The sequence below is a fragment of the Oryzias melastigma genome, linkage group LG3, assembly GCF_002922805.2.
Source record: "Oryzias melastigma strain HK-1 linkage group LG3, ASM292280v2, whole genome shotgun sequence".
Taxonomy (NCBI): domain Eukaryota; kingdom Metazoa; phylum Chordata; class Actinopteri; order Beloniformes; family Adrianichthyidae; genus Oryzias; species Oryzias melastigma.
The window spans coordinates 27,367,796-27,387,503 of NC_050514.1; the positions used below are offsets into that span (position 1 = coordinate 27,367,796).

The following is a 19,708-nucleotide window of genomic DNA, read 5'->3' on the forward strand; positions in this document are numbered from 1 at the left end:
TTATCAATTACAATTCAAAAGTCTGATTAATCTGATTATTTTTTTTAATTGATTGACAGCATTCATTACAAATAAACGTTTTAAATGTCCAGTTTAGTATGTGATTATTCACAGATAATAACTGGTAGCCAAATACTAAAACAAAGAAATGAAAATAATCACAATTATTGCGATACATTTTTCCCCAGGTTTGCGATTAATTCGTTAATTTCTTTAATTGATTCCCGGCTCTAATTTTTTCTATTGTAAAATTGTTCCCAGTGGTCTTTTAGTTATGATTATGTAAATTGTAGTCACATAGAAAACCAATGTGTCGTTTTTAAGACATCATTTTTAGAAATTGAACTCTGGGTTGGATAGCCTCAGATGCTAAACCTCTGGAGAGTCTCAGAGCTATGCAGTCAAAGATTTTAGAGCCAGACGGCAGCTCAGACCTGAAAAATGAAGACGTTAATTGATGTAAGTGGATGCATCAGAAAAGTAGCGGAGAAACTCGCCCACACATGACAATTGCTGTATCACGACCCTAAGCTTTTTCAAGCCATACATTTTCATCTGGTCCTGATCCAACATAATTTGAATAAAGAAATACTCATAAATGCAGTTTTAATCTTAAATTCTTGTATACATATATATATATATATATATATATATATATATATATATATATATATATATATATATATATATGTCCTCCATTAAGAGAAAATGCTACAAGAACATGTAAAAAGGTGGATCTTAAATACCCGCTTAACAATAGGTATGGCACACCTGTATGCATGGGGTGACTCCGCCCCTTCAAGCAGATGTTACCAACAAAGCTGTGATTTAACAAAGCAGCTGCTCTGCTGTTTTGACCAAAGTATGCAGCAACTCTAAAAATTATGATTTAAAAAGTGTAACTGACTCGCTCACTTGTAAAATAAAGAAATCCTTTCTGTTTTGGATCATTTTCTTGGGATAAACATGAGCCGGCGCAGACATTTATTGAAGGAAGCTGCAGGAAATGTACCTGCCTCTGCACTCACAGTGTATTCTCCTGCTTTCTCTGGAGAAAATCAACCCAGTCCAACCTCAGCTGTGACTTCAAATGCTATAGCCTCACACTGACCTGCAGACTTCAAAGCTCGATCAAGCCTTCCCCAGACGAGGAATTCGGTGGTTCAAGCAATTTGTTAAACAGGAGAAAGGTTTAGTGCGATTTGGGATGTTTCAGTAGTCCGGGCTAACCCACAGCCAAGCCACTCAGGGCCTGTTGGAAGCACCGGGGCTTCTGTGGAGAAAAAAAAAAAAAATTTTCTGCTTTCTTTGCTCAGAAAAACAGGTGTTGCTTTTTCCCAAGCATACTATTTGTGTATCAAAGTGTGTGTTACACAACCAAACTGCGTGTGTGCAGCCTTTATCTAATTTCCTTTAGGGAGCACTGAGGTGCACATGTTATGTTGTAAGTATTTAAGCTATTTGTTTAGATTTAAAAATACATTTAGAACTGTAATTAAACAATGTTCCATGTTGGGATTTTTTGCATTTGCGGATCAAAAAACACGTAAACCAATTTCTCTATTTATAGAAAGCATCTAATGCAGCTTAAAACCATGACTACAGTCTTAAATGCATCTCAGACATGTTTATATTTAACCAAACCTTGATTTGCTTTCATTTGGAGAGCAGGCCCAGAAAAAAAAAGAAAAGAAAAGAAAAGAAAAGAAGGCCTCTCCACATTTCTCCAAGTAAGAGATTTTGGATTTAGGAAAGTCTGGAGCAACATTGCACAGATTCTGGTGTCATGGTAATTTACTGCTGCTTTTCTAAGGTTACGTATTGCGTGAGGTTAAAATTGCACACACTCTGTTTTCAAGATGTTTCATTTTAATCATTTTCACAAGAGGAAAGTCCAAACCGCTCGTGTATACGCTTCCAGTAATTGTTACAGTTGGCTGAAACCTGTCAAGTTAAGATGTATGTGCGGGTATATAAAGGGGGCATAATTTCATGGTAAAGATGGGAAATGTTATTGCTTTTTGATTATTGGAGCATTTAGAGTAACTGCAAAAGTATTTGCTTGGGATTAGCATTTAGGTTAGACCCAATTATTTATGTATAACCCACAATGGTGTTTTGAAATCTGTCTCCTCTTTTAAACACTGTAAACAAAAGCCATCTATCATAACGCCCGACAGCTGTAATTGTTGCCAGAGTCAGTCAGCTCGGCAGCCTGGCAGTGTTGTGTGATGGGCCCAACAAAGTGTTTATCGGGATTGGATGTGGTCATTCATTTCATATTTTCATCCTGTTTACACTCACTAATTTGGTCCTCCGGGATAATTTGTTGACTAACTTTTTTATATTGATTGTCAGGTCAGCGTTGATGCAAATGAAGTGTTTGTTCTTGTTCCTTTATTAAAGTTCAATTCTTAAAATGTAACTTTTTATTTGACTTTTTGGGGTTTTCTTGTAAAAGAAAAAAAATAATAATAATTCAAGTTTTTGCTCAAGACAGGATCAAATACTTTAAAGTTGATCTTGAAGATGTTTTGATTCTCATCTTCTTCATTTTAAACTATTTATTGGGAATTCATTTGAGAACAATTCAGTTCACATTCTAAGAAAATACAAGGAAGCATCTATATGAAAATGGAGAGACCTTTTGGACATTTCCTGTCTCCCATGTGCATTTAGTGTCAGATTTAGCCGATTGGGTGAACATGTGGTCCTCTGCTGTGGTTGAATGTTTACCTGAAGGATGGAACAAAACAAGACACTAAGGAGTGGTGTCAATCAAAAAGACAACAAAAGAAAGGAATATTCTGCTCCTCTTTTTGCATTTTCTCTCTTTTTCTGTCCATTTTCTCATCATTGACTTTCTTTAGCTTCTTAATGAATTGTTTTGTCTTCATTTTGACTCAATTCCTGCACCTTAGTTTTGTTGTTTAACTTATTTTGTTGGAATTTTGAGTGAGATGTTTTTTTTTTCTTTTATTACATCAACAGTTATGATCATTTTTGCTGCCACTCTGATATGTACGATTCATCTTACAGTGCTTTTCTTTTTCTTTTCAGTTTCTCCAAAGAATTTCTGTCTTCTCGCTAACTTGTCGTTGACGGAATATTCCATTGCTGCAGAGGAATGAGGGAGGGTAAAACACTTTCACAGGAGCTGTCTTATCCATTTTAGCTTTTTGGGTTCTTTGTGACAGTTAAATAGTAATGGGCGTGGAAATTATTTCAGATTTTCTTTTTAAGTGGGGCCCTCAACACCTTGGGGGTCCAAAGGCTCGCCCGCCTTTGCCTAATTGTAGGTCCACCCCTGTGTACGGTGGCCCGGAAGTGCAAATCACACCAACAAATCCTTCAATAGAAAAACATATTAGAGAAAACATACAATAAAAAAGCTACTTTACATTTTTGGAAACCAAAGTGCAATTCTGAAATAATAATTTACGGTGGAAATTAAACATTTTGGAAAACAAAATTAAAAAGAAACTGGAAAAAATCCACCACTTATTATTATTTGACATCATAAAACTTTCATTAGTATAAAAACATTGAAGACACAATTGGAAAAAACTCAAAAGTCAAAACTTCCAATAATGTTTTCCATAATATTTCCCTGTTTCGGTTTCATGTTCTGTTTTTCATTTTAATTTCTGGAAATCCCTTTTTCAATTTTATTTCATTTATTTGAGATTTTGTTTTGATTTCTAAAATTTAAACTTGTTGTTTTTCTAATATTTGTTTTGCTTTTTTAAATATGTTTTTCACTTTAAGTGATTTGTTGTTGCGATTTACACTTCAACGCCACTGTAGCATTGTTGTTTTGACATTTTTGCCCGTGAGACTTGTCACACACTCATACAAAAAACACTAATGAGTGCCAACACCTCTTTAGCGGACCCTCTGGTAACCACTGGAGTGCTGAAATTTGCATCTGCCCACATTATATCTACTCATTTTAATTTTTTAAAGCAGTCAAGCACAATAACAACCTGATTTGTCCTTAAAATAAAAATTTAAAAGTTAAGAATCCTGGGATAACATGAATTGGATGATTGACATTCTGCATCTTGTCAATTTTCAAACCATCCCTGACAAGTTGTGTTAAATTCCTCTGCAAAGATTGTTGAGGAAAATATGTATTTGCCTTTTTATTAAAATAAATAAATAAAACTGCTTCTGATAAACTTTCTAACCTGAATGTAATTTGGAGGCCCTGTAGTTTGAAATTCAGATGGAGCCATGATTGATTCATAGACTCTATGATTTAGTGAAAAAAAAACCTGCATCCCAAATTTTAAACACTATTTGATTGTGTGGCATTCTATTTTCCATGCCTGACGGCTGTCATACACACAGGAAGTGGCTGGTCAAGTAGGGGAGGAGGTAGGGAGGAATCTGAGACTCCTTTCACGTTAATGAATTGAGAAAGGATAGATTTTATGGAGCGAGGTTGTATTGACCTGTGGCTGCCATCCACTTCTTAGTTTCATAACATAATCAGCTCTTGACACATGATTATAATAACCTGATGCAATTTACTGCATTCTCTGCAAACACATTGATTTTTCCAAACAGCTCCAAGAACCAATTACATTAATATTGCTGCATAATTAGTTTACACATTACTAAATTACTGACAGATTAAATGTGAAATAGCACAGTTCATACCCCGGCCGGCATAACTGCCAGAGAGGAAATGAATATGGATTCAAAAGGTCCACAGAGACACGGGCAGTAAAAGGGTTGAGGGGAAAAAAAAGCAACAATCCATAAGGCGTGCTTGCATAAGGATATCCTCTCTGAAAGTCCACCAAGGTTTCGGTTTCAACAGGGGCATTCAGAAGTGAGTAATTAATATGTTCTTCAATAGAAATGCATATGAATATTGAGAGATTCCGCTCCCACAGGGGGGTTTAAGCTCTCCCACACATGAGATTATTGAAGAATGCTCCCTTTTTATTATTTTCCAAACTTGTGGCTTCAGCATCACCACCCATATTTCAGCTTTATCTACACAAAAATGGCCGTCATCAAATCCAATCTGTGCAAAAAGAAAAGTGCAAGTTAGACACCTTCCCGCTCTCCCTGCATCTACTTCCCAGGCAGAAAGTTTGCAAATGAGCGTGCTAACTTTGCAGCAGAAATGTATTGCGCTGACCTTTGATGACCACATCGATCCAATGTAGTGAGTGGCCATTTCCTCAGAAACAAACATATATAATTGGTATTGGGTTCCAATGGTTCTCTTTCAACGTCTTGGGGATGCTTTGTAGAAATATAAATCAATTTACACTTATAGACACTATATGGGTAAATTAGTGCTGACTTGTCATTGGAGGACGGCTGAGAGCTTCAGAATTCAATAGATCTTAAGAAGACACCACCAATCTATCTCTATCAGTCCTCCATTTAATTGTATTCAGATGCTTGGGAGAGCAATCATGGACATTTTTAGTTTTTTCCCCCTTTTTAAAAACTTTTTAGTATATTTTTTTTACTCTGAAAAGCTGCAATCTATACTGTAAGCTCCGAATTTTTGCCCATCTGTTTGTTTGTGACGCAGGAGCACTGTGCTTGAACATTTAGCCGGCGCAGGATCAGCATGCGTCACTGCCTCTGATGCATTTTACTGTCTCATAAATTCCCTCTCTGGAATGAGTCAGGAAAGCAAACACCGTTTGAACAACAGATCATCACAAATCTCCAAGGTAATGTCATAAGTGGGTTTGTTTTTTCAGGGATTAATGTATGAAATATGAAAAAGCGATTGAAGTATTAGACATTTTGAGCTTTTTTATTTTTTCAAAGAGGAAGCTCTATTGGTAAAACAGCTCAGCAGAAAACATAGGTTGGTATTGCTTGTTTTTTACCCACTTTCATTGAGTTTATCTCAAAATAAATCTAGAAAAGTTGCATTGCCTGCGATAATGAATACTCTTTTGCTGAAAGTATTCGTATTTATTGCTGAAAGGATTTGCTGAAAATGCTAAAGATATTTGCAAAATGTTAAATTTGCTAAAAGACTCTGTAAAAGAACCATGAAAGAGAATGAAGCTGAAGCTGAAGTTGACCCACATTTCTGAAAAATTTGTAGTAAAATTGCTTAAAAATTCCCAATACAATTTTGCAATCCCAATTTTGCAAAAAATATTTAGAGTTTTGCTTAAATATGAGCTAAACTCCAAATTAGCCCAAAAAACCTTAGTAGATGCCTCATTAGCCAAAAACACTAGCTTGTTGCTTAAATACTTGCTAAACTCCAAAATAGAGTAAAATTCCTCAATAAACTAAATTAGTGAAAAACATTAGCCTGTTGCTAAAACAGAAGCTAAACTCTAAATTTGTCTATAAAAACCTCAGTAGATAACAAATTAGCTAAAAACGTTAGCATGTTGCTCAAATATTAGATAAACTCTATTTTTTTTCCAAAACTACTATAAAAAATTCAAAATGTAGCTCATGAATATATTAAAAGCTTGTTGCAAATGTCATTCATTTTCTAAGGGCCATATTTTGAAGCATACAAAGTTTATTAAAAAGTACAAGCAGTAATGTCCTGAACAAGCTGAACGTTTTGATATCGCGATTGCTGAAATCTCTAAAAGTGTGATTGAGTTTTTACGTGCTAAAGAACATACAGAAAGGAGCAGGAGAATCACTATAAATCACTATAGTCACTATAGTGTGATATTTTTTTACTAAGCATTCATGCACATATTTTTGAAAACTGAGAAAAGAAAAAGAAACCATCACATCTACAAAATGTTATTCATGTTTATTCACTTTCTTATTGTAGGTTAATTAACCTTCTTGAAAGTAAACAGAAGAAAAAAAAGAAGAAAACTTGAGCGATTAAAAGCTATTTATGCATAAAATATTAAAGTTATAAGTGATATCCCCTTCACTAAGGATTTTAGCTGCTATTTTCTCCTATTTTTTTAGCTTTATTCTGCTTTTCTAAATAATGGGATATGTTTTACAAACTATGAATTTGTGTGAAATCTTGTTTGACTGGCTGAGTGGGTTACCTGTTCACATCGCAGTTCTGCTGTTTTCTCAGCTGTAGCCTCTCTGGGTCTCCATGCAGCAGGTCACTAAATATTTCATTTCCCAAGCAAAACACGCTTCCCCAGCGAAGGAAAGTAGTGCAAAACAGATCAGTGATGAATGTGCAATCAGGCTGATTAACTCATTATTAGTTGTCCGAAAGATTCACGGACGGAAATGAGGACAAGAGCAAAAGAGGTTGTTTATATGTGCAGGCAGAGTTAAATGTGATGTGAGGACGGGGCCTCTGTGAACTCTTACCTCTGCGTTGATGATTTGAAGTTGAAATATGGAGTTCATTTTCTTTTTTTTTCAAATTAAACCCAAGTAGATGAATAAATATAGACTAAATATGAGTGTTGGTCTGGATCTTCACTCGTGTTCTCCACTCAACTGTCAGCAGATGGTGCTGGAGTGTCTTCACAGCCAAACTCCAGTGAGCCAGACACCATATGCTCTCCGGCCTCCCACCACACTTTTAAAAAGGGGAAAAAAACGAGCCTAACTTAGTTCCTGAGTTGAGGCTAATGTTTGTTGAAATAAGTAGAGATTTCCTGTTTTTCTTTTTTTCCTTTTTTTCCAGAAAAAAGAAAAAAAGTTTCTTTTTTTCAGGATGAGCTCAGGCTGTTGTACAGCTGCCTTCAGTTGCTCTTTTTCCCCCCTTCTTTCAGTGAGACCAGACAATGTTTTGTATTGCAGCAGTTGCAGGAACAAACCTGTGAGTTCTTCTTGCTCTGATTGTTGAGCCAAACATCCCAGCTAGTGCGGATTGTGGGAGGCACAACGGACGTAGGTAAGAGCCGCGCTGACATCTTTCTTCTTAAGTGGACCGAGAGAGCAAAGACGGGTTTAATAATTAACCCTATGAACATCTGCTGCTCTGTTAGTGGGCGTTGAAGCTATTTATTTGCTTATTTTTCAAATTTTTTTTAGGAACCTGTGGAGTTTGAAATGAGGTGTTTGAGTTTTAGGGGTGGTGGAGGAAGGGGTAGGGAGGGGAGGGGGTAGCATGTAAGCTATTGAAAGGAAGGAATGTGAGAATGCATTATTGGCTACACTTCACGTGAATGGAGAAGGGGGTTAACGAAATGACAGTGTACAGTGGGTGGCAGGGCCTGCGCGCAGCACCGGGGAGGAAATAGAATGAGAAAGTGCAGTCAAGCAGACCACTCATTCACCATGACAAATGGGAGAGGCCTCGGCCGAGGGGATACCTGATACCCCACGGTGGGCTTTGAGCACCTGCCCGGGCTCCGTGTGCACCAAACTGGAAATAAAGCTCAAATACTCGCAGCAGGAGTGAGACATTTAGACGTTTATAATGTGACAGTTGAGTTTTTTAGCCGTTTTTGTGAAGACATTTTTGCTAACCCTTTGACACCTTAACGCAAAATCTTTAACATACTGTAACTTTTCAACCGTTAAGACGATCAACGTTATTCCAGTTGATTTTGAAGGAGAAAAGCGGCGTGAGCGCCGCTTTTCTCCTTCAAAATCAACTGGAATAACGTTGATCCTGTTAATAGCTGGAAAGTTACAATAAATTAAAGAACATAAACCTTAAATACTGGAAATAATTGTCAAAATTATGTACTTTTTAATGTATTTTTATGTATAATTCATTATTTTTAGTTGTTGATTTTAATGTACACTGTAAAAAGTGAAACAAAATGTTATCATTTGTTACATTTAAAAATATTAGTTTTTGTCAAATTATAATTTTAAGTTTCATAAATCTTTAACTCAAAATTTAATTTGATAAAAAATAATACTTTTAAATGTAACAAGTTAAAACACATTTGTTTCAATTTTTACAGTGTACGTTAAAATAACTAAAAATATTTGATTGTACATAAAAATAAGCTGAAAATTCAATATTTCACTTTTTTCAGTGTATGAATGTTGGACTTTTAGTTACATTTCATAATGACGATATCACTGAAAAAAGTGAAACGTTGGATCAATTTACAAAAGTTCTGTCCTTTGTTACTTTTAAAATGAGTAGTATTTATTAGATTAAAGTGTTGATAAAAATAATTTAAAAAAATTAATCTAGTTGATGGCTTACCCAACTCCACTTTTAAAAGTGACAATTTACAGAGCTTTTATTAATTGTATGTATCTTATATTAGTTTTCATTAAATAAAAAAAATGATAAAAATAATAGTTGATGGCTTACCCAACTAATTTTTTTTACTTGACAAAAACTGATATTTTTAAATGTAACAAATTATTATTAACTGATCCAACATTTCACTTTTTACAGTGTATATCTATCCTTATGCCTTTCGCTTAAATCAAAATTCATTTCAAAAAATTATTTCTTCAGGAAAATTGACAAAAAATGTTCTTTTAACAGGCTGCAGTAATTTTTATAGTAACATTTGAAAAGTTATAATAAATAAAAGAACATAAACACTGGAACTTCTGTGTTTAATAGTGGGAATAATTGTGAAAACAATGTACTTTTCAATGTATTTCTATGTATAATTCACTATTTTAAGTCGCTGATTTGAATATACACTGTAAAAAATGAAACAAAAATGTCATTTGTTACATTTAAAAATGTTTTTTTCTGTCAAACTAAATTTTCAAGTTGCAGGGACCATCAACTCAAAATTTTAATTTGATTAAAAATAATAAATGTTCACAATGTCCACTTTTTAATTTCACTTTATAGTGTATGAATGTTGTTAAATTTCATAATGACAATATCACTGAAAAAAGTGAAACGTTGGATCAATTCACACAAGTTCTGTAATTTGTTACATTTAAATTAGTAGTTTTCATTAACTTAAAATGTTGATAAAAAATAAATAAAAAATAATAAAATCAAAATTGAGTTGATGGCTTACCCAACTCAAATTTTAAATGTAACAAATTAGAGAACTTTTATTAATTTATCCAACATTTTCACTTTTTACACTATATATCTGTCCTTCTGCCTCTTAATAAAATCAAAATTCATATTTTATAAATTAATTCTTTAGGAAACTTAACACAAAAAAATGTACTTTTAACAGGCTGCTGTAATTTTAACAGTAAATTACAAACATTTTTTAAGTTTTTGTTTTTAAAACACTCCATTATATGGAGATTGTAATCCTTTTTTCGGCTGTTTGTTTAAAAAACTAACACAATCAAATGTTTCTCCTCCGAAAATGTTCCAAACACCTCCCTCTTTGTTTACACATATTTAGTTTCCAAACAAAATACAAGAAAACACTTCTTCATCCCTGAGCAAAAAGCACAACCCCCTCCTAAAAAAGTTAATTAGTGTTGTAAAGGATGTCACAAGCTGCATGTCATGAGTTCCCAAATTGAGGAATTTCTGGGATTCCTGTTGCATATTAAATCTTTGGGGACTGCTGGGTGTAGTGGGGTGTTGCTATGATCTAATTGTGCACGAGGATGGAACAAGACACATCCGAAAACAGCGGAGAAGCCCCCCCCTGTTCACACATGCTAACACGTGTTTAAGGAAGTGTCTTCCGCCTCGGAGCTGTCACTCTTCCTCGACAGTTCGGGAAGGATTACCGATTACTTTAACCGGCGGGGAGATGAGCTGTGGTCACTTCAGCAGTGGTCAGTCGGAGAGCAAAGGGGGAGAGAAATAGTTTCCCTACTCACTTTCTTTTTAGGTTGTTTGTTTGTTTAAGCCAATTAAAATAGTTTTTCACAGCTAAAAATGAGGCAAAAATTGTTTTTTTTTTCAACTTCATCCCCATAAATGAGCAGAACTGGCTTATCTGAGCTGTCATCAGCTCATTCTAGTAGGTTGTGACATTCAAACCATAATAATTAACACCTAAAATAAAAGGGAAGTGTTTGTTTGAGTGTTTGTTTTAGCTAAAACAAAGATCACGCAAAATTACGTTTAGTCTAGTCAGGTTTATTGGGATTCAAACACCTCAAAGCAGAAATTTTGTCACTTAAAAACAAACCAAAAAAAAGAATACAGCTAAACTGTTGATTAAATTGTAGATTTTTTATATAATTTAAATCATAATTTATAATAATTCACTTAATCTCTGTGTATTTAAATTTGTATACTTTAAAATTCTCTGACTTGATATAAGGGATTCCTGAAACAAATTAATAGAATTTAAAGGTTTAAATACACATGATACATATGTTTTTGTTATATTTGCAATTATCATATTTTTTTATTTAAATAATTAAATAAATAGCATATTTATCATACATTTCTGTTGTAATTTTTCATTTGTACTATGAAATGTGTTTTTTACTTTTTTAAGTGCTAACTCCATGCTTGTGAATGTATCCAAACCTGTCCTGATATAAGTGGACTGTCCTCGATTATTCTATTAAAATAAAAATAAGTTGGTCTTCACACACACTGTGACATTTTGAGTAAATCTCTTGTTTTGTGTGTATTTGTTTTTAAATACTTATGTACCGCGGTTTGTGCTCTACAAATAAATAAAGTTAATCTGAGTTAATATCATATTTGCTTCACAAAATAGTAGTAAAGTGAGTATTTTTTCAGTTGTAACCTATCCAGCCTTTCTGTGAATGATGTTTTACTTGTGGTCTGTCAACAGCATCACTTTGTGTGTTTATATTTGCGCACAAAGCATCTAGGTTAATCTCATATTAGACGAGAAGGATCATTCTCACGAACGTCTTAGACTTGTTTCACAGAACTATGCTCTAAATTAAATTCATGGGGGATTAATGTGTATTACTTGACAAAATTTAGTTACAAAATGTAAGTATTTGTGGTGCACAAATTGAACATTTAATTCAGTTTTTGCTCAGAGCTGATACGGGACCTTTTTCGAGATCTTTTTTGGTGAAATTTGTCATTTAATTCTAATCTGATCACAATTTAATCTGAAGTTTTTGTGAAACAGTTTAGGTCTGTAACTTTTGTGATTGCTCAAATTGTGTTTTAGAATTTTTCCCACTTTTTTTTATTGTGTTAGGAATAATGTGAGCTCATCGTGTGTGTTATCGCCGTGCTCACCGTCCTGTGATTCACATCACTTTGATTCAAACTCATCATGAGCTTTAACTGAAAACAGAAATGTTTTTTCAGAGGATTTTGATTGGATCCAATGACATCTGTTGTCATTATGGACAACAGAATAAACAATATGTTGTAAATTAAGATTTGACCTCAGAATAAGCCTTATCTTATGCATAAATCACGGGGAATTATAAATACTTTGTAAGTAGATTAAGTTGTCCTCCTGCCCTCAGACAGAGGCTCTGCGTTGAGAGCCTAGAGATGTAATCCAGATTCATAATCCAGTGATTCTTACAAGCTGTTTTGTGGCATTAAATACTGGGTATTTGTGTTGATTTAATATCATTCTAATCTCCTTTAAACTGCCAGTTGCTGTCTGGTTCATTGCCATCTCGTTTATTGCTTGCTCCGACTCCAAGCAGAGGAGTTCAATCTGAATTTGAGGGATATTGTCAAATAAAAAGAGAACTTTTTAAGCAAAATATTTTGTTTTTTTTTACTATTTTAATTAAGCATTTATTTGCAGTGAATCTTGTTTTGGATTTTTTTTCACATGGAAAAAAAATAATCTCAATTAATGAACATTTTATTGATTGTTTTTAGTAAATCCAAATTTTTTGTAATAATCTGTAATGAAAACGTAAAAAAAATAGTAAATCAGTTGAAAATTCATAGAAATCCTAAATGTTTTTACTACACAACTAATTTTGTTAAAATATTTTGGAGATCAATCTTCATTTATTTATTTTTTAAGGAATAAATGAGTAAAAAGGAGGAAGCTTGTGTGTGTTTTTGTGAACTTTACATGTACAGCTTAGTGAAGGTTTACCTCAGCTTATGGAATATAGTTCAGTCCAACAGGTGGTTCTGAGAATTTTGACTTGGAGGTATTTACTGTCAATAGTGCTTTGAGGTAATTGACTTGTCATAAAGCTTAGTCTGATAATGATCCTTTCTATTTTTATTTAGTGCTATTCTAAGTGGATTCTACAGTTGGAAGACGTCCCCGTCCAATATTGTTAGATGACTTCAGCCTGTAGTGCAAATCTGTTAATGCATAAGACCATCAGAGCTCCTTATGTTTCAAGCCCGGCCGGAGTGAAGATGCACCAGATTAATATTTGATCATGCAGAGGGGTTCTTAATCAGATTTCTTTATTCCCTCAGCTGAGTGCTCTGCAGCAATTATCATAATTGTTGCGCTAAACATGCTTGTCTTTACAGCTGGTGGCCGGGCGTGAGCGTGCGCCGGGAGAAGGGGATTCCAGCACCAAACCCAATTAATGCAGGCTAGATAACTAGGCGTGCTGAGGGAGTGGGAGGATATCAGGAAGAGGAGAGGAGGGATCTGGTCAAGGATGCTGCTGCAGCCCACAGTCAGAGATGTGGCCCAGAAGTGTGGAGCGAGAAGTGGAACCATCCTCCCAAATCGACTGATATGTGAGAAATAATCACTAATCCAGTTGATTTTCCTGAATTACATTTAATTTTAATTCTTATTTCTCCTCTTTTTTAGTTTTCAAACAACAAAATATATAAATACAGTAGCTAAAATCTGACCATTTGTAAAAGTGACGACATGACTGAATATTTCATACATTATATTGTATTTAATGTTGTTTGTACTGTAAAAAGTGAAATGTTGGACCAATATTCAAAGGCTCTTGTCATTTTTTAAAAATTAATAATATTATAAATAAACTAAAATATTAAATTGAGCAAATGATCAACTCAAATGTTTTATTTGCTAAAAAACTAATAAGATTAAATGTAACAAATGACACAACTTTTGTCAATTAATTCAATTATTCACTTTTTACAGTGTGTGTTCTTACCTAAAAGGTCGTAATTTGTATTTATTCTATTAAACTTTTGTTTATATATTATTTTCTATACTAAAATTTGTCGCACAGTTAAATAAGTTATTTAATAAACCAAGAGTTTTTTTTTTTTTTTAGTTACACAGACATTTTGTACATTTTCAAAAGATAAGACTGGACAGTGGCATACATCACTATAACAATAAATAAAATAAAAAAATTAAAGAGAATTTGATATTGTCTGTTTTTGTGTTATTTACATCTAAATTGTGTCAATGTAAGTATTATTTTTGTATATACAAACACACACACTTTCAAAAAAAGTTTCATCTTTTAGAGGGCACAGAAAGGAGGAATAAGAAAAAAAAATATAAAATAAACAAATTCTGATGCATAAATAAATGAAAGTGAGGAAAAAAAGTTTATTTATTGTTTCTGCATGTTTCAAGTAAACAGTAAAAGTAAAACGCTGTCATTTTTAGGCTTTTCTCATGAATATGCAGCCAGCCGGCCAGTTCGTCATAAGAGCGTTCATCAGACAGATACGCATGTGGAGAACCTCTGTCTGTATGAAAGTCATCTATTCTGCTGGAGGCATGTCTCTGCACAAAGAAACACTGCGAGCGATGCCTCCCCATTAATCTATGTTGACTGGCTGGAAATTGCATCTTTGTAATGAGTATTAGGTGTGCATCTACATGAATTAAAGCCGAATGAGTCACTGATTGATCACCTCGTCCCAAATGATGCTGCTTCCCATGATCATTATTGTTTAAAAGTGACTAAATCATATCGGGATGATTAAAAGTCTCTGCATTGGGAGAAAAAAGATTAAGTCTGAGGAGCTGTGTTGTTGTTGTTGTTGTTTTCTCCTCCTTTCATTTTAAAGGAGTTCTGGCAAAATAAGATGATGCAGTTAAATTAAAGGGAACTTATTTAACAATAATTTAATTTCTATAATTTCACTGTGCAGTGCAGCTGTAATGTAATGTGCTTTTTTCACTTAATTTATCCACAGTAAATAACAAAAACTATCCATTTAATTAATTTAGTTGCTTTTTTTCTCAATTTTTACTGCCTAAAAAAATTGAAAAACAAGAAAATGTGCATTTTTTTTTTGTTTTCTTTATTTTTAATAAAGTCACCACACAAATCTGATTTTAGAAAACTTCAAAATTTTGTAAAAGTTCAAAATTGCCCATCTATGCCGGTTACTTTTAATGTTAAAGTATGGCGTTTAAACTCAAAATAAAATAAGAACTTTATTAAAAACGGAGAAACGTTTCTTCAATTTTGGGGTTTTACTTAAGTGTTCAGTTTTACCTCACGAGGTTACCTGTTCGCTAATTCGAGGACAAACGAAATATCTCCAGTCTGTGTCTTTGCGTGAAAGAGACAGGCTCATAAAACCAGCAGAGCTCGTCTGTTTGCATCCCAACATATTTACTGTACCTGGACACACTAATGCTTCTCTGTGATGTCTTTCTGGTAATTATACTGCCATGCACCCTGTTGGGCTAATTATGCTAAAAACACGCTCATTAGCAGCATCAAGATGAAAACCCCCAAAAGCCTCACCAGTTTCCTCCAGCGCACACTTGGAAGGTCAGCTCTATCGTCGGAACTTCTTTTAGCTAAAGTTCTTTTCATATTAATGCGTTACATTAAATTAGTAAAATAAAAAAACGTTCTAATTAGACTTGAAGTGAGATTTTTGTGAAGATCTGCCAAAAGGAACGATATAAACATCTGATAAATTTTGAAGAATTGAAGATTGAAAATTACCTAAATCTCACACAATTACTATATAGTTAAAAAATATTTTAAATTTTAAAAATTCTTGTATCTTAGCCACTGAATTAAGTTAAAACATAGTTTTTCTAAAATATTTGTATTAAGCTAAATATTAAACCAAACAGTAGCACTAAAAACATTAATTGTGTTTTTTTCCTAACGCTGCTAACAACCGAACATCCGAATATTTATCGGTCTCCAATCCTGCCTTGTGCAATTTGCTCACTTTAAATTATTCAGAGGCTTTTTTAATGCTTGAAACTGTGTATTTTCCTGTGACAAAGCCAGCCTCTCCTAATAGTTGCACTACGTCTGCCGTTTTATGACTGACATAGCAATAAGCTGATTGTCTTGATATTTATGCCATCTGCAGCGAGGGCAGATAATTAAAGTATATAAATTAATCAACTGCAATTAATTAGTGGGTTTATGTTCACAGTAGTACATCTTTGCATGTATAATTTATATTTATTGATTTGTTTGGTTTCATTAGCCTATGAGATAACAGTTCAAATGCATTAGAGGGGAAAATGCACAATTAGCATGCAGTAAGGACTGCTGGTAATTGTATATCAGCGAGCACTCCCAGCTGATATAAAGCTGTGTAAACTGTCATAAGCAGTTAACATCGATGACTGATATTTTGCACCATATCTCTCGCTTGATTAATGGTGTTTTTGAAAGCAGCCCCCCTCCCCACTTAATGGGAGCCTGATAGGCATGCAGAATTTACTGTTTAATCAGGGGAAGGAATTTATTGCAGCGCAGAAGCTGTGTCGTCGCTGCTGCTGCTGGAAATGTATGATTGGTCTCTGTTAGTGCCATGCTGATGGGATTTGCTCCCGTCAGCAGCCGATATGGCGGAGCATTAGGAGCTCTGGGCTTGCTGGTTGATTTTTTTTTTTTTTTTTCATTGACTGCGCTGACATCGTTCATCACCGGCTGGTCTTCCTGTGTCCTGCAGGGCCCAGAAGAAGGACGGAGTTGATTGCAGCCGACAAGTTCACAACAATCTGGCATTTCCTGTGGAAGCGGCGGTGTGCAAAATGGGAAACACCTTTATTTCTGTAGTTATTTGTTTATTGTTAAAGAAAATAATTAGAAATTCAATAATTAATATATACAGTATATATATAATTTTGTCAATTGGTAAGTAAATAACCTATAAAATAGATGCATAATAAGTGTTAAAAAGTGTTCATCAACATTAACAATATATTGAATGTGATGATACATGTATTATTTTAAAAAACTTACTAAAACAATGCCTTATCTGGAAATTACTCCTCTATTTTGCCTCAATTCATACGTTTGAGTTCTGATTAGGGGCGGAGCTAAAACACTTTGTATGGGGGGGTAGAATACATTGGAAATGTGGCCAATAAGAACAGTGTATTGGAATGAATGAAAGGATGAAAACAGGTATTTCTAACAGTTTCATTATTTTTATTAATATTAAAACATCAGTTTTGGCAGTTGAGACATTGTTATATTGTTATTTTTGCATGGCTTAAAAAAAAGCTTTTTATTAGTGATTTTGTCATTTTTCTCAATAATCATAAAAAATATTAACTCAAAAATTAGGTTGCCAGCTGCCCCTCATTGTTACCCCGTAGCCCCGCCCTGGTTTTGACACACTTTTGGATCCCTGCGGACTTTGGGACGTCACCTGTCCCAAAGTGGGACTCGTATTGATAAAAAACAAAACAAAAAAACACCAGTTTGAATATTAGTTTAGCAGCATAGAAGAGTGGACACATGAAATAAGTAAACAAATATTGATTTTAATTTTATTGACTGAAGTAAATTGTAAAGTTTCTGTTTCCACACAGAGATGGCTTAATAAACCAGAAAAATCTAAAGTCTATTACCTAAATCTACCTTTCATAATGACTTGATGAACCACATTATCAAGACAACCAATGAAAAATACATTATTTGATTTTGCTAGCATGATGCTAACCAACTAAAAACATACATTTTAACCAAATGTACTCAATCTACACAAGATAAAATAGCATTTCAGTATTATAAATTGCAAATAATTCAAATGTCCTCAAAATAAACCAAATGTTGATGTTTGGGGAAAAATGCTAAAACTCAAACATACATTTTTTTGAGCATCTGCTTTATAACCAATCAGGGATGTACCTTTTTGTGGTCAAAAGGAACCCCCATTTTAAATGTAACTGTGGCTCAGTTTATTCAGTCAAGTTTCGAGTTTAGAAACAGATTTTTGTAACATAAAATGATTTTTCCCTAAAGGTCAGATCTGTACATAAACATTCACTTGGTGAATTGTATCTGTTCGAATCTGCATGGCGCTCCAGCTGGATGCCAGCCACATGTTGATCTTTGCCTTGTGTCTCAAGCAATTTCCCCTCTTTATGTCACTGTAAATGCCTACAGCGACACCACCCCCTGTTTAAGTTGCAAAAATGTGTGTTAGAACAGGAAGATGCCATTTTAGTGCTTAAGTTTGGGGTTTTGCATCAAGATCTGCCATCACTAACACTCGTATTCAGTCCTCACGTATTTCTTGAAACATTTGGATATCAATCGATTCAGGTTGCTACATGGAAGACAATTTAAGCTATATTTGAAGACAAATGGTATAAAAAATTAGCATATCAAATGATTGCGTTAATCTCAATTAATTAATTACAGACAAATCAGTGCAGTATTTTTTAACCACATTTATGTATAACTTTTGTCATGTTCTCAAATATATATATAAAAAAGTGTTTACTTGCATGAAGGCTTTACTTTAACTCTGAAAACATCTATCACTCTTAGTGCAGCTCTTGATGACGACAATGAGCAACTTTGTGGTTCTTAGGAGAATTAATACAAACAATTACACAACGCCACAACTATTATCCATTATGTTAGGGATAAAGCCTGACAACGGGTGCGTTATCATAAATTAATGGGGTGCAGGAAGGGCTGATCGCATGGTAAACTATGGAATGAGGTTTGTCAGCATATTATATTGAGAAGTATAGTCAATATTTTTTGGTTGGTCTGAAAAGTGTTCCTACAATTTTTATGAGTTAAATTTGAGCTCTCTGGTTTTATTGTTGTGTTTTGTTAATTATTAATTGTTAGAGATAAGAAAAAACACTCCATATTGGAGTAAAAGTAAAGGTTGGAAGTTTATAATATTAGGAAAACTTCATAAAGCCAGTTTTTTAGTAGTAAGTTGATCGTTTACTGTGACACAATGTCACAATTTAAATGAAAAATCTCAAAATGAGGATTTTTACATCTATTATTAGTTTAAAAATAGATTCATTAATATAGGTCATGATTAATCAATCACACAAAAACAGTACAAATCATTTTGTAGCAAATATTCCACCCGTGGAGTTCGTCTGGAGCTTGCTTCCCTCACATCTCGCTGTGGAGCTGGAGGAGAGGTCGTGCCGCCTGATAGCAGGACCATATTGACAGAGGTGAATCTGTGTAGCCTTAAACCCACAACAGACTATCTGATTTCCTTCTAAGGGATCCCTTGAGAATGAGAGCTTCTATTTTTCTTAACTTGTATAGAAGCAAACTGCAGGACCAGGCTGGGAGGTCAAATCAATCTGTGCTATTTACTACGTAAAATGTGACACTTCCTTTTAAATGCTCCCATCCCAAGAGATGTCTTTGTGCCCGCGTGTGTGTGTACCCCCAAGAACTGCATTTTATGACCATTGTGCCAGTGTCTTTTTTTTTTTCCTCCGACTCCTCTTGTAAACAAAGACGGCTTAATATGCTCTTTGAGGACAGTTTTATGCGAAGCTTTTAGCCCTGGCGTATGTATCATATTTACTGTAAGTACACTTCAAATACACGAGTAGATTAATCCATGGAAAGTAGGGGTAAAAGTCATGCTAAGGTCAACTTTTAAACAACGCGTCCAAAAATGTATCAGTGGGTTCTGCCCAGGCTTTGGCGCTACATTTTTATGAGGTTGTTCAAACGGTGCAGAAAAACAGGACGGTGACACATTCATTGGATCCCAAAGGCAAACCTGTTTCTGTGGGAGCTCTGTTTACTGCGTGACAAT

The 19,708-nt window shown here is 34.3% G+C and overlaps 1 long non-coding RNA gene across 1 annotated transcript; it reads left to right on the top strand.

Moving 5' to 3' along the window:
• Positions 1 to 6,630: 6,630 nt before the first annotated feature.
• Positions 6,631 to 17,366, top strand: LOC112160381. Its single transcript, XR_002921657.2, has 3 exons — positions 6,631 to 7,837; positions 13,262 to 13,477; positions 16,616 to 17,366. It is a non-coding gene; the product is annotated as an uncharacterized LOC112160381 (long non-coding RNA).
• Positions 17,367 to 19,708: the final 2,342 nt, after the last annotated feature.